The following is a 14188-nucleotide window of genomic DNA, read 5'->3' on the forward strand; positions in this document are numbered from 1 at the left end:
CATAAAGAAGGAACAGTGAAAGAGGCAGAAGGCTAAGGCGGGCCAGGGAATGTCTGCAAACTCTGGCCCTGTGCCCATGTCTTTCCTGAGAAGTGATATGCCCAGAGGCAAACAGGTGGTGGAAGAGGCAAGCTCTGCATCCAGACTTGCTGATAGCAACCATCTGGCCAAGTTCCACCTCTCCCTGAGTCACTGAAATGAAAACCCTGGGGTTGGAAGCAGCTTTAAGGGCCCCCCAGCTTCTTCTTTACCCATCATCTCCCACACCAGTCAGTAGCAGAGCCAGTTTATGCAACAGAGACTATCCAACTCTGAACCATGGGCTCTATTGAGACCATAACCCCGAATGTCTCAGTAGCAAGGCAGATGACATAGGTTAAGTGGTTGAGAGCAAGCCTGGGGGAGGGGGGTGGGGGTGTGCTGTGAGGAACTCCAGGATCTGCTCTAAGGCATGCAAATTCAATTTTAAGAAAACATTGCACCAGCCAAACAAAACTAATCTATGGCCTGAGTGAGTGGATGAGGCCCTGAGGTTAAGTCTTCTGCTTGAATGAATGGTATTCAGTATTCCCCACAACCAAGATGTCTGCTAGAGGCAGATCTCCAGAAACGTACATCAAGCTATGAATGACTATCCGAAAAGTGGTCCTGCAACTTCCTTGGCACTCCCATGGTTAAGACTCTACACTTCCAATGCAGGGGGCACGGCTTTGACCCCTGGTCAAGTAACTAAGATACTCCATGCTGCGTGGTACAGGCTAAAAAAACAAAACCTGAGCAGGTCTTTGCTCCAAGGCTTCTAGAGATGGGGTAATCCTTATTTCTCCAGACGGCCTTGAATGGGGCCTGCTTACCTCTACCACTAGAGCCGCTTAATTCACTTGCCTGCCCTAGTCCACTGATGGGGGTGGAGTGCCCAGGTACCAGCATATCTTTTATTTTGCAAACTATTTTTAAGTGTGAATTTTTTTTATTATAAACAAAAAAAAAACAAGCTCACTGTGGAAACACTGGAAAATTTGGAAAAGCAAAAGTTAGAAAAGAAAAAATAGCCGTACCTCCCTAAACCGACTCCCCAACCCCTTCGCCGCCCCATCCTCATTCAGAGAAGCGCTATTGACACCTTTCTGAATATTCAGACTCCAAGTCCTTTTTATACATAGGTAAAGCTCTAGTCTTCTTTCTGGCTCCATAACCTGTAAACCCAGCGAGGAGATGCTTCACGCAGCGCTCACACCAGGTTACTTCTCTGACTGTAGGACGGGATTGCACCACGCCAGCCGCACGCTCTCAGCAGACAAGGGTTTCAACACACAGGTGTAACCTGTGTAAGCCTTTAGCTCCCCAAGCTTCTCAAGGGCAGGCACTAGAACCTATCTTAGCCTCAGAGACGCTACAGCCCCAGGTTCACAGTAAGTGCTCAATGAAATGTTTCTAAATACACAGCCCCGCCCCGCCTCTCTCCTCCCAACAGCCAACACACCCGCCTCAGCTGCCAAGGCTTGGAGCAAAGAGGAAACACAACCAAAACCTGAGGAGAAGGCGCCTCGTGGTCTCCTAGGTAACCAGGTCTTAGGCTGGGGAGTGCCCACGCATGCGCACACTGGCCCTTCCTTCCCGTAACCTCCAGAGGAACGCAACCCGTAAGACTGCCAGAAGTCGAGCGCGCATGTGTGGTTCCACCAACACCCCGACCGCCTCCGCCTTCTGTCAATCCGTCTGCCCAGCAATCTCTTCGCTATAAACACTGTCCGGAAATAGTGCCCATTTCTGGAAACAGGGCCTCGTTAACCAATCGTTGCTTGGGGCGGTAGGAAGGAACTGGCTGGGACGCGCCGTCTCATTGGAAGATTGGGGGAGTGGGCGGGGCCAGAAGCTAGGTGCGGCCAAAGCAAGGAGGCGCGAAGCGGGGCAAATTTGCTGCCGCGGGTGGAGGCGTGGCCCCCGGGGCGGCCGGGAAGGCGGTAAGGGGGCGGGGCCCGGGTGGGGCGGGGCGACCGTGGGCCCAGAGAGCAGCGGTCGGCGACAGGCGGCGGGAGATCGAGGGCGAGGCGAGCGCGACACTCGCTGGTGGGGGAGATCGGCGCTCGGCCGGTAGGTGACTAGAGCGAGTCCCGGGGAGAGGGGCAGAGAGGACGGGTCATTCCTCAACCCGGGGCGGGGCTGCGGCCTGGCCCGCCGCATCGGAATGGTGGGGTCGGCGGCGCGGCCCGGGGACCCACTCGCGCGGGTCCTCGGCTGTGGCAGCTGGCCGCCGTTGCGCCCTCACTCACGCCGCCAGGGCCACGGTCGCACGCCGGGCTCGCCCTGCACACCCGCAGGCCACACGCTCGCCCGAAGCGCGCGCAGGGGCCCCTTCCTTCCCTTTCCCCGACACCCCCGTTTCCCCGCGCCAGGCTGCCCCACCGCCCGGGCCTGGCCGTCCTGCTCGGTTCCCTGGATGTTCTCCAGAGTGAGGGCTCACCTCGGCACTGGACTTAAGGTGCCGAACGCCCCAGCGCGCCGGGTCCCTGCGTCCTCCCACCTGTCCAGGCAGTGAAACTCTCAGGTCTTTCCTGGGAAGTTCTCGGGGTCACACCCCGAACCTGGTAGAAGAGACGGAGCCTGCGATCAGCACCCAGCGGGGCCGTGCTGGCTGGTCGCAGCATCCTTTCTCTCCCTGACCCCTCGGTAATTCTTCTTTCCACTCCACTCAGGACTTCCTCTGTCAGCTCGGATAAAATATCCCATCTTGGAAGTCCATTGTGGCCCTGGCAGCCTGCAGCCAGAAGGCACCAGGCAGAAGGAGGCCCCTTGTAAAGAGTCCCACTTGCCCAGGAACCTCCTCTGTGCCGGGTAACTTCAGAAAAAGCAGTTTTTTTCCTAATTGAATTTAAAATGTGGCTCTCAGTCCTAAAGGGTGGACTGGGGAATGAGTGGAGAAAAGAGACAGAAATCTGTGATATAAATTGTTTTTGTTAACTGGAGGACAGTGAAGGCTGGTCCCTTGATGTGAACTCAGAAAGCAAGTGAAGTTAAATGGTGAGAGGTGGGATCTGATACAAAATAGCCTTCTGAAGTTTATTCCAGGAATAAATGTTGAAAACCCCTTGACTAGAAACATGGTCTCTCTGAAAGATTAGAAGGAGATAGTATCTTAACATTAGTGATGTGTCGTGTTTTTTTTTTTTTTTTTTTTTTTTACTTAGTATCTTCATACCTGTAACCTTTTTCCTTCGGATATTTGTGTGATAAGATAGATAATATTGTCCTGTTTTAGAGGTGAGGCACCTGAGGCAGGTGTGTGTTTGGCAGGGACTGGAGGCAGGTAAATGGCTCTTGCTCAATGCCTCATAGCTGAGACTCAGGGTGATGAGTTTAATCTGGGCCACTGGAGTCTTTCCCCGGCTCCTTTCCCTAAAGCAGAACCACGTTATGGGACTTGGATGCAGGACATGGGGAGAAGTATTTGGTGTGGTATTTATGCTCTTAACATGAGAGAACAGGTGCTTGTCTCACTTACAAAGTGTTTGGATTTACTCTTGGTGTTTTTTAAGTGATGTCAAAGTCCGTTCCTTTGGTGCAGTGATGCCAGACCTCTGAGATTTTCAGATGCCTTGAGGACATCCTCATTTATTTTGAAGGGTGTGGTGGTGAATTTCTCAGAAGGCCTCAAAATAAAAGTACTCATCTCTGACTTTAATTTTAGAAATCTATATCCAGGTATGTGTTCCAGCTCTTTTGTGAGACCAGACAGCAGTAAGCCACCAACCTTCAGTCCCCTTCTGACTGTTTTCAGATTATAAGGAGTAGTTCTGAAAGGGGGTTTTTCGCCCCTGGTGCTGTCTGTTAGAGTTTGTGGGAGCAAGCGGCACCACAGACAGAGACCCTGCCAAATGAACCCTCATCTTTTAAACAAAAATGTCTGGTTGGCCATTTCGCCTCCACAGACGGAGGTTTGGTTCCTCATTTTGTTTCTCCTATTGAACACTGACTCCATTGTGATCTGCTTGGAGTGTTTGTGTATCACTGAATGTTGAGAAGCGGGCTTGCCCTGATTGGTTGTCCAACTCCAGGCAACTGTTGTGGTTTTTGTTTGGTGTGTGGTAACGGTTCATCCTGGCCAGGGTCTGGTGCGAGATCTATAGAGATGGGAGATGGGTAAAGACTGACCCAGGGCTGTTCTCCTCATTGTTGGCACCCTCTTAAGAGTGTCCCATCACTTTGGCCTGCGATGTCACTTTTAGTTTCCTATTTTTTTTCCTGTCTCAATGGACAGCACATGAGCTTTCCTAACAGGCCTGCCTCCCTTGATGAAGAGCTGAGAGATTCATATTGGTTGACCTAACAGATGGTCTTTCTGGGAGGGTGGTTAAGAAATTTTAAAACCAAGTTTGGCCCTAAATTAAAAGTGTAAGTTAGCTTGATACACACATAGGCAGCCTCTTTGTACCAATGGCTTCCATCATCTGAGAGCTGTTTTTTTTTTTCCTGGCAAAAGGTTAAAATGCAACTAAAATTCTGCTTTCATGATTAATAAGTCACTACCGCAGTTGTATCTGATGCTTCCTGTTTGCCCCATTTTAGTATTTCAGTTAAACTGGAAACATCTGAGCCTTATGGGCACTTTGGAAGACAGCAGTGTGAAAGTGGTGGTGGGGGGGACAGTTCCCTGTCAGTGGATTTGGGAAGCTTTAAGGGTAAGCCAGCTCCCCCTGGCCTCCACACACTGAGATCCCTGGGCAGGGAAAGTAGTGGGGGTTGAGCACCTTCAGGGGTAGGTGAGCTTTTAAACTGATGCACGTGTGAAGGCTCTGCCTTTTGCTGGGTGGTGCTGACTGAAATGTTGAAAGCAGTCGATTAGAAATGGAAGGCCAAACATAGGGCAGATCAAGTAGTAGAACATTTCAGTCGAGCTGAGCGAGGCACTGAACATCTGTTGGCTTTGGGGTCTTCGGTTCTCGCCTTGTCTTAACTACCTGAGTGACCATGCAGAGAAGAGTCACTTTTCTCAGTGGCCTGTGTGCCCTTCATTGTATTCTAGTTTAAAGGATCCCCTTCTCATGGTGGCCAAGGCAGAGGATGAGGGTGGGGGTGTAGATTGGGAGTTTGGGACCATCAGATGCAAACTCTTACATAAAGATTGGATAAGCAACAAGGTCCTACTGTATAGCACAGGGAGCTATATTCAATATCCTGTAATAAACGATAATGGGAAAAAATACATATATGTGTATATATAAAACTGAATCACTTTGCTGTATACTGGAAGCTAACACAACCTTGTAAATCAACTGTACTTCAGTAAAAAGAGCCCCTTCTCTTCTTGCTATTTTATATCTTTTAATCTCTTATCCAACTGGTATGAATCCTTTGAGATTATATGACATTGAAAGTGATGATACTTAGTGGCCATTCTCTGTTTTCTCACAGTACTCCTACAAAAGAAGGCAGGGACCAAGAGCAGGAACATGAGGCCTATTAAGGAGAGATAAAGTGGACGAGATTACTCAGGAAATCAGTGTCCTGTCCAGGATCTAAACCCACATTTCTTGACATCTAGTTCAATGCTTTTTCTACTAACTTATTTATAAAAGGATAAGTTGGGATTTTTTTTTTCTTTCCAAAACATGTCCATTTTGAATATAACTAAACCAGGGTAACTGCTTTATTTTTCTGTTTACATTCACAAGTATTAACTCAGAAATGTTATCAAGTAATTAAGAGTTGATACATATTATCCGTAATAATTATTACTAAAAGTCTGAAAGATAAAGAGCACATCCTCTGGCCGAGTCTGCTTATCCCTATTTTACAGATGCAGAAATTAAAGCAGAGGGGTCAAGCAACCTGCCCAGAACGGTAGAGTCAGTCCATGGCATCTTTGTGCCCCGGGTGGTGGTTTAGGCTGCCGGGTCAGAGAGAGACCCAGGTCGGGTCCAGGTCTGCCCCCGTCTGCCTGTGTGACTTCAGGCAAATCAGTTCACTTCCCTAAGCGTCTGGTGCCCCGTCTGTAAACATTTTGTGGTGTTGCTTTGAGTAGAAAATGAGAGAATATATATAAAGTGCTGAGCTCAGCACGGAATAAGCCAGAGGACACAATGGCTGTAAATGTGGCTGGTGGTTGTAGTAGTAATCGCAGTACTAGTAGTTGGTGATTACCACTTTGACTAGACCTGTTTTCTGTAAGATGATGTCAGGAAGGGTCAGGCTGCCTGACAGGGCCTGTCATTTTCTCAGCAGGACCACCAATGGGACATTTCTTCCGTCTGGAGGTTTTAGCTGTCATGTTCTCCCTGTCGTATGCTAAATTTCACCCTCATCACCCTCCAAAGGAACCTGACAAGGCTCCAGCTCTGCCTGCTCAAAGCTGGCAAGCCTAAACCTGGGACCCTCGGCCACCGCCCAGAGGGAGGTACAGCTGGGCCTTTCTGGGGCCCTCCTGTGTCCCCCATGCAGTGAAGTGGGTCCCAGTCTTAACTCTGGAGGGGAAGAAAGGAAAATACTGTGTAGAATCTAAGTCAACAAACACTTGTTCCTGTCTTTTTGGGAGACTAAAAGGGAAGCCTGGGTCCTGTGGGGCAAGGTTCCCACCACCATGTGGCACCCTGCTGTTTGTCATCTTTTCAGCGGTCGGGGGCCCTGGATCCGCAGTCAGCAACTCACAGATTTCCCTTTAAATCACCCAAGGGGAAAAAAAGCAAAAAACAGTTTCACATTACATTTTAAATTCTTTTTCTCCCCCCTTTCTTAATAGAAAACAAAAATGCAAGCTCCCACCAGGCTGACGTCCCCTTTAAATAACATCTTGTTTTCTCTTGGGGAAGCTGTCTTCATAGCCAAAGAGTCATTTCTAAAGTGAACCTAGTTTTTAGAAAAAATAGATCACCGGATGTTAAGCCTCATGTGGAGCTAACAGTTCAGATGAAAATGAAACCAGCAGGCCCGGAGTGGCAGCTCCACACTTGACTTCAGACTGGAGGTGAGAGGCAGAGTGTGTCTGAGCCCAGGTCGGCAACTGGTTGGCCCCACAGACTGCATTTGATAGGTGCCTTAGTCATTTTCCAGGCAGCTTTGCTTAGGTGAGCAGAGCACTTTCTCTGGAAGGTGAGTCACACTTGCAGGGGTGTAGGTGACATGCGATTTATTCCCCAACTCAGTCACAGAGGAAGTCTTGAGCAGACCTTGTGGAGAAGCTGTCGGCCAAAGCTCATGTTCATTTCAGCCCGGGGGCTTTGGAGGCAGGGGGGATAAGGAAGCCAGCTAGGGGCTCCCAGGGCTTGCCAAATGACAGAAAAATGGCTCCCCCAGCAGGGGGATCATGTGGACCCGGCAGAGAGCCCAGATCAGCAGTGTCACCACGCTCTTGAGCCCAACCACCTTGAGGGTGGAAAATGGCCCGTTTCCAATGACAGTCAACAAAGAAGCCAGAGGAGAGCTTTGGCTCCAGGGAGCTGGGAAACCCCTTGGCAAGAAGCAGAAAGATACAAACCACAACTTTGGTGTGAAAGGCCTTTCGGGGAACCCTTTTCTACCTGCCTTCCTTTTCACCACCTGAGTTGGAGGCTCTGAAGAGCTCCAGGGATTAGAAAGGCTAGATTGGACCTTGACTTTCTGGCAACTTGCAAATTCTGAGTCTGCCACACTTCTGGAGCAAGTGTTTGGATTCAGAAAGATGCTGCAAAGAAGACTCCTGAGCCATCTCTTCCACACAGTTTCTGGTTGCTGGACTTTCTGCCGACCCTCTTAAAGTCATGAGCAGGCATCCTTCAAGGTGCAGGGTTTGTTTCAGACTCTCTGTTCGAGACCAATACAGTTGGCGTTGAACTTGTTGCTGAAGGTCAGAGACCTCTCAGTGTCCAGGTGGGCTTGACTTTATTGAAACCACAGAGGAAGAGCTAGTGTTACCTTGTTTCGTTTATCCATCACAGACTCCTCTCCAGCCCCCTGCCCACACCTCTTCCATCTAGACTAGCCAGCAGTCACTTTGGGTGGGCGTGGCCAAGTGACCTTAGGCCTGAACCTCTCTGTCAAGAAAGAGCTGTTGGGTTTCCCAACAGCTCATTGGCTCATTGGTAAAGAATCCACCTGCCAGTGCAGAAGACATGGGTTCGATCCCTGATTTGGGAAGATCCCACATGCCACGTGGCAGCTAAGCCTGTGTGCCACGACTATTGAGCCTGTGCTCTAGAGCCCAGGAGCCACAATTGCTGAAGCCTGCACGCCCAAGAGCCCGTGCTCCGTAGCAGGAGAAGCCACTGCAGTGAGAAGCCCGAGCACCGCGACCAGAGAGTAGCCCCTGTTCACCGAAACGAGAGAAAAGCCCATGCAGCAACGAAGACCCAGCAAAGCCAAATAAATAAATAATATTATAAAAATATATATTTTTTTAAAAAGAAAGAACTGTTTTGAGTTACAGCCTGGAAGTGATCATAACTGTTTACACACTTCTCTGTTTAACAGAATAGAAAATGGTGAACTCGGGAAGTTAAGTGAGTTGCCCAGGGCCACACAGCTAGTTAACTGCAGGATCTGAACTAAAGTCCAGGCTCTTTGTGCTGTGCTGTGCTGCCACTGAGCAAAGGAGATACTCCCAGAGCAGGGGTTACTCCTCCTTCGTATCCCCACCCAACCCCATCACACTCGGCCTTTCTTCTAACTCTGCCAGGCCTGGGGAGGGTGGAGCTGGAGCAATAGCTGCTCTAAGAAAAAGTAAACAGAAAGCTATTTATTTGACACTCTCTTGTACCATGAGGTTCGTGTAACCGCAGGAGGTGAAGATTGATAAGAAAATACAATTCTGGGCAGGGTTACCTGGAAGTCTCAAAGGTTGTCTCTGCCTATAGGGCTCTGACCTACCTCATCAGGCAGTGTCTTACCCAGAGGTGGGCCTTCAGTAGCTATGAATGATTGATTGTGAGGCTGCAAATCCACTGGGTGCCAAGAAGCTCTTCTACATCTTTTTCCAAGTGGCCCAAAGACCCAGAGTAGTTGGGCATCATTCCTTCTGGATCCATCCAGCTCCTCTCAGTGAAGAGGCTCTCCCTTGTGGGCAAAGCTTGATGTCACATCTGAGTAATGTTCCCTCTAAGTCCAAAGAGTTGTCCTGTCTGAGATCCACCACCGTGCTCTGCTGTCTTTGACATTTCCTTTTACCAAACCAGAATTAGTTCTGTCACTACTAGGGAGAGCTGGGAGGCTTGGGACAAAGGGAGGTTTTGCCAGCCTCAAATGAGGATGGTCTTGCCAATTAAAATTAGAAATGGACGTCTTTAGCCCAGGATGTTAGGTTGGATGAACCAACCTAACCTGGGAGATGCTGTACTTTGAGAGGCAGGAATAGATTTACAAAGACAAATATAAGGGACTTCCCTGGTGGTGCAGTGGTTAAGACTCCATGCTTCCACTGCAGAGGGCACAGGTTCGATACTTGGTCAAGGAACTAAAATCCTGTACTCCCTGTCATGTGGCCAAAAAAAAAAAAGATGAATGTAAAAGGCAGAGATTTGCGTGTGACCTCCTGTCTAACACATGTATGCAAATCTGAGCCCAGATGCATGCCATCCAGTTCAGAAAGGTCATCGTCTCAGGAATTGGAAATCATGTGTTTCTCTCAATGAGCATGTAGGAGTGTGTGTACACGTGCAGTTGCTCAGTCGTGTCTGACTCCTGTGACCCCTTGGTCTGTAGCCTGCCAGGCTTCTCCGACCATGGAGTTTCCCAGGCAAGAATGCTGGAGTGGATTGCCATTTCCTTCTCCAGCATTTAGGAGAGAGGATGACAAAGGTGGCTCAGTAGCCGGCTTGCAGGACTCCTCCTTGCTGGGGTGCAGGCAGCATACAGCCACCATGCTGTGTGCACGGAGCTGACTTCTTCCCTCCAGCTCACCAGGCGACTGCACCGCCTAGGGTCTCAGAGTCTATGGCACCCGTCTGTCCCGCAGGAGTACATCAGACATCCTTTTGCCCAATCAAAGCTCACCAGGTGGATCAAATGCACTGGCTCTGCTAGGCACTAGCATCTGAAAACAAGGACAGCTGAGATGCTGTCCCTCGACAAGGTCACTGTGGTGGCAGAAAGATGGACATTGAGGCAGATACATTGTGTGTTCAGTCACCAAGTCATGTCCATCTCTTTGCAACCCCATGGACTGCAGCAGGGAAGGCCTCCCTGTCCCTCACCATCTACCAGAGTTTGCCCAAGTTCATGTACATTAAATCGGTGATGCCATCCAACCATCTCATTCTCCATCACCGTCTTCTCCTTCTGCCTCCAGTCTTTCCCAATGTCAGGGTCTTTTTCAGTGAGTTGGCTCTTCGCTTCAGGTGACCAAAGTATTGGAGCTTCAACTTCAGCATCAGTCCTTCCAATGAGTATTCAGGGTAGATTGACTGGTTTGATCTCCTTGCTGTCCGAGGGACTCTTAAGAGTCTTCTCCAGCACCACAGTTCAAAAGAATCAGTTCTTTAGCACTCAGCCTTCTTTTGTTGAGGTGCTGCCCCTCGACAAGCTTGCTGTGGTGGCGGAAAGATGGACATGAAGGCAGACATATTACAGGTGCCAAATCCTGAACCATGGCTGTGGGAGCTGGAGGGGACTGAGTAAGTCCCCTCGGATGGTGGCTTCCCTCCCCCAGCTCCCGTGGGGAAGAGCCCTGCCTTCCTATCCAGCATGTCTGGGCAGGAACACCCACAGTATCCCTCTCATCGTGGGTCCTTGTATCTCTTGGAATAGGAGCTTGAGAGCAGTCTGGAAACTTCAGCACTCCAGGGGAAAGGAGCGCAATGGTGGAGGTATAGGCTCTGTCAGTAGAAATGTGCTGGAATGTAGCTCAGAGCCAAAGCAGACAGTGAGTAAGTGAAAGGTGAAAAGTGAAGTCACTCAGTCATGTCCGACTCTTTGTGACTCCATGGACTGTAGCCTACCACACTCCTCCGTCTGTGGGATTTTCCAGGCAAGAGTACTGGAGTGGGTTGCCGTTTCCTTCTCCAGAAGATCTTCCTGATCCAGGGATCAAACCTGGGTCTCCCGCATTGTAGGCAGACAGTTTACCATCTGAGCCACCAGGGAAGTCAGCAAGGAGCAGGCTGTTAAAGACACAGCTGACTTATCCTAGCCTTTCAGGCTGGGGCGAAGAGGGCAGTGGCCGCACTTGCCAATCCCATATGCTTGGGGCCACTCAGACAGAGGCGCAGGCAGATGGTCTGAGGCCTGACACATGGGTCTCAGTGACTGGGTTACAACAGTGAGAACTTGAGACCATTTCTGCCTTGGTCACCCTCGCATCTGCTCTGGCCAGCACAGCCCCTGGAGCATGGTAGCCACTGGCTGTTTGTTGTGCATGGAAGTGCAAAACTAGAATCCACACTCCTCTTTCTGGGTCATGCTGGCCTAAGAGAGGCTAAGCCAACACAGGCTGGCTCCTGGTGCCCCCTCCTTTACCAAGGAATCAATCTGAGACCCTCTGGGAATATTCCCTGTCTTAGTGTGGGTCCCAGGCTCTTTCCTCTGTCCGGGGGGAGGACAAAGAATGTGACCCCATGTTAGAAAGAGACATGTCCTAAAGGAACATGTCCAGTCAGGCCAGTCTGTCAAAGGATGTGTAGGACAGCATCTGAAACGAGGCCATGGTCAGGGTTCAGGGCCATGGTCTGGTGCCACTGCCAAAGGGACCTTGTCCTTCCCTTCATATACCCCCGTGCGTTGGAAGCCTTCTGTGGAAAGCCAAGTTGTTTGGGTTTCTTGTTTATTCTGAAGTTCCTCAAACTAGTTCCTCAATTTCAGAACCAGTCACCAATAACTACAGTGAACTTGAAGGCTCTTCCCTGCCAGAGGCTGAGCCCGTCTCTCTCCAACTCCCCAACCAAACAGGTAGACCCTGCCTGAAGCCAGTCCCACCTGTGAAAAGCAGAGTTACCAACCAACAGAGGTGGGGAGGGGTTTTGTTGCAGTGGAAATTGACCATAGCCCAGGGAACCACTCCTTGCTGAGAGCTCGATCTGAAAAGTTAAATAAGGAGAAATTTTTCACAAGCAGACCTTGCTCACGGTGATGACCTTAAGGCTTGGCAAGATCCAGAAGTGCGTTTTGACTCATCAAAGAAAGCTAGTTATGTTTGGCTTGATTTTAGAGTGGAGGGCACTTTATGGCCCTGTCATCAGAAACTGGTCATGATGGAATGGTACACACTGCAGTTGCCACTTCATCAGAGCACTCAGTTACACAGAATACCCCAACCTGCAGATTTCAGTGACTCTATGAAATTTTTTTGACATAGCACACATTAAAAATTGTTTCCTGCATATTGGTTAATACGAAGTACACATGTGGTCAGAGTTTTTCTCAACACTACCCCCTCCAGCCTCCTGTATACCAGTCCCATAATTGTCTCTGGATCAGTGATGCTTCCAGTGGCATCTTTTCTATATGCTATTGGCTCTCCTTGTGCAAAAGATTTGAAAGTTGAATTGACAATGTCCTTGTAATACTTTTAAGGTTTATACGATACCCCATATCAGGGAACTGGGGACCAAGTAATAACCACATTTATGAATTTAGTAACTGACGCTCAAGGCTTTGCTATTTAAAACAAAAACAAACAAATAGTAAACTAGACTCAGGAAACCTGGAGCCAGCCTTTATAAAATTAATGATGAATTTAACTTTGTTGTAGAATTGGCCCCTGGGATGGGCCCAGCTGAGGTAAGCACGGGTGGGCTAAGGAACACAGGCCTGCCACAAGCCTTTGTTCCCCATTGCCATTTTAAAGTTGCTTTTTCCAGAATATAGGCTGGCTGTGCTTATACTTCCTAGTTGAGATGCTTCCTCCTGGGTCAGTCCCTGGGTTTCTCACTAACAAATGTTTGGCTTGTGGCAGCTTCTCCATTTGGGTCCCAGTTTTTAAAACTTGGATCATTTGAAAGTGGATACAGTGTCTTGGTTAAGAGTGTGGACTTTGACATGAAAGAGACCCATGTGCAAATCCTGCTTCCGCCACTTCCTTGCAGTGTGACCTTGGGCAGATCACCTGATCTGCTGAGCCTCAGTTTATCCCTCTGTACAAGGGGAATGATAGTAGAGTTATTGTGAGGATTCAAGGGGTAATATACATGCATAGCAAGCAATCTCAGCTACCATTATTATTTTTATTATTATTGACAACCAGCATGTAATTCTGTGCAGATATATAGCAGCAGGTCATTGAAAACACCCAAAGATGTCCACAGGATAACTGATTTCAGCTCTAGCTGCTGAGGAAGTCTGGGTCCTGGTTCATCATGCATGGGCAGGTCATTGTTGAGTCCGTTCAGAGCCGAGGTCTTGCCAACAGACATAAGCGGCCAAAGAGGGGCCAGTGTTTTTCTCTCAGGTCCTGTTCTGCCGTTTCCCACTCTTTTTTTTTTTAATTTTTATCGGGGTATAGTTCATTTACAGTGTTGTGTTGGTTCCTGCTATGCAGTAAAGTGAGTCAGTCATACACATGCTCTTTTTTTACAAGCACGTCCACTTTGGTTTTTTCAGTTTTTTTTCTCATATAGATCGTTACAGAGTACTGAGTAGTTCTCTGTGCTATGCAGCAGGTCCTTATTGATTATTCACTTATTATAGGGGTGTGTATGTGTCAATCCCAAGCTTCCAATGTTTCCTTTTCCCCACTGGTCATCATAAGTTTGCTTTTTACATCTGTGATTCCTATTTCTGTTTTGGAAATACATTCATTTGTACCATTTGTTTCCCATTCTGTATGGGGCCACACGTGCCCACGAGCATGCCTTACATCTGTCATCTTCACCACTGCATTAAACTTGTCACTGGATGGTTATAAAGCAATAGCAGGGACGCACTGGCCATCAGAGCTGGGGACGGCTGGCAGAGCCAGCTGTGAGCACACTCCTGCTTCTTGAGTCACTGCAAATGAAACTCACAGTCCCCAGGGGAGAACCAGAAGGGGGCTGAAACGAAAACCAAAACCAGGAGGGACGAGCTTACCCATCTCCAGCTACTGTGTTAGCGGCCCTGCGGCCACAACTCACTCACCGACCCCAGGGGTTCTGGCAAGGTTTCCTGTGTGTGTGTGTGTGTGTGTGTGTGTGTGTGTGTGTGTGTGTGTGTGTGTACAGGAGGGGGAAGCAACCATCCAGTATTTATGAAGCCCCAGTTACAAATGTGGACCCGATTCCTCCTAGATTCTTGTTCCATACCAAGAGAC

The 14188-nt window shown here is 49.0% G+C and overlaps 1 protein-coding gene across 1 annotated transcript in view; it reads left to right on the forward strand.

Moving 5' to 3' along the window:
* The first annotated feature begins 1991 nt into the window (after positions 1 to 1991).
* MAP3K14 (mitogen-activated protein kinase kinase kinase 14) overlaps positions 1992 to 14188 on the forward strand; it is a 43185-nt gene continuing 30988 nt past the window's right edge. Inside the window, exon 1 of the mRNA XM_065910104.1 lies at positions 1992 to 2094. The gene's annotated coding sequence lies outside the window, so the exon portion shown is untranslated. The remainder of the gene's footprint in view (positions 2095 to 14188) is intronic.

The sequence above is a fragment of the Muntiacus reevesi genome, chromosome 18, assembly GCF_963930625.1.
Source record: "Muntiacus reevesi chromosome 18, mMunRee1.1, whole genome shotgun sequence".
NCBI classification, from domain to species: Eukaryota; Metazoa; Chordata; class Mammalia; order Artiodactyla; family Cervidae; genus Muntiacus; species Muntiacus reevesi.